The sequence below is a fragment of the Octopus bimaculoides genome, chromosome 18, assembly GCF_046866305.1.
Source record: "Octopus bimaculoides isolate indiv1 chromosome 18, ASM4686630v1, whole genome shotgun sequence".
NCBI classification, from domain to species: domain Eukaryota; kingdom Metazoa; phylum Mollusca; class Cephalopoda; order Octopoda; family Octopodidae; genus Octopus; species Octopus bimaculoides.
Window position 1 is genome coordinate 42,021,214 of NC_142945.1, and position 2,500 is coordinate 42,023,713.

Sequence of the window (2,500 nt, forward strand, 5' to 3'; positions counted from 1 at the left end):
TGGAACATGGTTTTGTATTTACTGATCACCAACATGCAGAAACATTGTTATTTTCAACCGTAACGCAAAACCATGCTGCCGCCTGTTCTATTTCTCTCAGAATTATAGTAAAATGAAATTGCCAACTAAAGCGTATTTGCGTGGTAAGAAGGTTAATGAAATACTTGAGATTGATGTTTTTCTATTGAATATGCAATGTTCAGCTCAATGTATGAGATTGATTCTTAAGTGACTCATTTTCTATATAATCAATCTATTTATTTATTTAGTAATTTATTCAGTGAAGTGAACCCAATCCTGACCATATACGATGTTGGAAAAACACATAATTATTTTGACCATGTCCTTCCATAATCTTAGTTTATAATGTTTTTACAGACTTTTAATGACCAGAATTCAGTCTTTCTTAAAAACAAGTATTTCGGCCATGTCCATCTATAACCGTGATTATATTATATTTTATAGTATTTGTACTACAACAACTCCGACAACATAAACAGCACTGGCGATAAAATGAAAACATAAGAAGGATGAATAATCTGTTCGCTCAGCCAGCAAAAGATAGTTAAATCTCCCTCATATCCTATCATAAAGCCATCCAGTCTAACGCCATTGCATGAGGCCTTTGTCAACTGACGCATTCAGAGCCTTTAATGGAAGATCCATTCTATTGGACGCATTCGGGCGAGTCCTTGGGTTTCAAGATACATTCCTTTCTACTCGTGTTGGAAGCCATGTAAAGGGTCGTGGGCACTGCATTCACTCCTAACTTCAAGGATAATTAAAACGAACCAAATTTTGTTTTTGCGTTGCAAGATTCTTGATGGCAACTCCTGTATTGAAAAAAAATATTGTATTTTATGAGGTTTTACTGCCAGGGACGAACGGTAAACATGCAATAAGTTAGAAGGGAGAAGTATCTGAGGAGCACTTAATCATTGTTAAGATTACAGACAATGACAAAAGGAATTTGACAGACGAAACGGTTAACCAATCAATCAATTTATTTATAATCTAATTGATCGCTAATTAAACTGAAGTGAATCATAGCCTGTGCGCGTGACTTCATTGTCCCTATGACCACCTTCAAATACACGAATAAAAAAAAATCAACTTTTCCTAAAGGCAGATAAATTACTTTGGCAATATCTGTTCCTCCTTCACATTAGATGTAATATTGTACATATTCTTTTACCAGAATTCAGACCATCCTGAAGATAAAAAATTAATTTGGCAATGTCCATTGCCCATGATATTGGGTGTAGTATTATGCAGTCTTGTCTCTAGAATTCAGCCTTTCCTATTGCATCAGAGGGGGATTTTGAGTTATTGCAACGTAATTCAATCAATAACTATTGAATTTCTTTTTCGGCTGAACTACCTTTAAATGTGTCCATCGTTCATGATTTTACTTCAAAGGGAAATAAATCAGAGAATCTTCTGTTGCTGTCAGTTTTTAACGATAATAAGTGCTCACAATATGTTTCCAGGTCCATTTTGTATGGAGAAAAAAAAGAAAGCAAAAAAGAAAATAGCAGATTTCTGTTAGCTTAGCGAAGCTGTAGAAGATTTAAAAAAATAAATAAATAAAGAAAACTTGTTTGAAAAAGTTTCCAATTTTTCAGTAAATGCTTTCAAGTTAGTTTTATAATCAATCAGTTTAATGAATTTCCATTGCAGTGACAACTCATTACGCTTTTGAAATATGCAGGTTAGATAATATATGTTATTTATAGGTTGTTTGATTTCTTTAACAATATCTCTATATTCTTCACTTTCTGGACAGTTAACTACTGTATTTAAAAACACAACAACAAAAGGTTTGCTAACTAATTTCCTTTGGAAAGCCGTCAGACTTCCGTATAATGCGAAGAAACTTTCTGAACAGGCGATTATATTTGCTATGCGGCTTCATTTTAAAGATAGTTGTAATAGTTAATACTAAGTAAATATTGTAGGATTGGAACCAGGTTCTTTGTTACAAGACTGTGATTGTGGACGAAGTAATGAATTCTAATGATTTCAGGATATACTTTATTTTCCAAATATGCTGTGAAGCATTTATGCTTTCTGACCATTGAAGAAACACTATCAATAGAAATCGATATTAAATGTTGTATTGGGAAATGTTTCTATCAAACTGAGATCGTTAAGTAATAAAAACGGTTTTCACACTAGTGTCAGTTAGTAAGTATTTTACAAATGATAGTCCCTAAATTAGACGGGAAGATGGCAAAATTAAAAAAAAATTCGATGGTTTCAATGTAAAGGAAGCTTTTACATAATGGACTCTTATTTTTTTGGTGGAGGGGGATCGAGGGGACTTCAAATATAACTATAAAGTATGGTATTGCAGAAAATCTTATTCCCATTACTGGACGTTTCCATGGGTTGTGTAATTACAGAAAAAAATACTCACAAAGATGGGATGTCTGAAAATATTTTAAATGTGACAAAAATATATTGGATGTGACATTAGAGAAACTGTGGACTTGAAAGA

At 33.0% G+C, this 2,500-nt stretch overlaps 1 long non-coding RNA gene across 2 annotated transcripts in view; it reads left to right on the forward strand.

The window, feature by feature from the left end:
• LOC106870360 (uncharacterized) overlaps nt 1–2,500 on the forward strand; it is a 182,552-nt gene that overhangs the window by 177,657 nt on the left and 2,395 nt on the right. Inside the window, exon 4 of one of the 2 annotated variants that reach the window (XR_016245002.1) lies at nt 466–2,500. This exon is cut by the window's right edge and continues 216 nt beyond it. The exons of the other annotated variant lie outside the window; for it this stretch is intronic. This is a non-coding gene — a long non-coding RNA (uncharacterized LOC106870360). The remainder of the gene's footprint in view (nt 1–465) is intronic. 2 annotated transcript variants of the gene reach the window in all.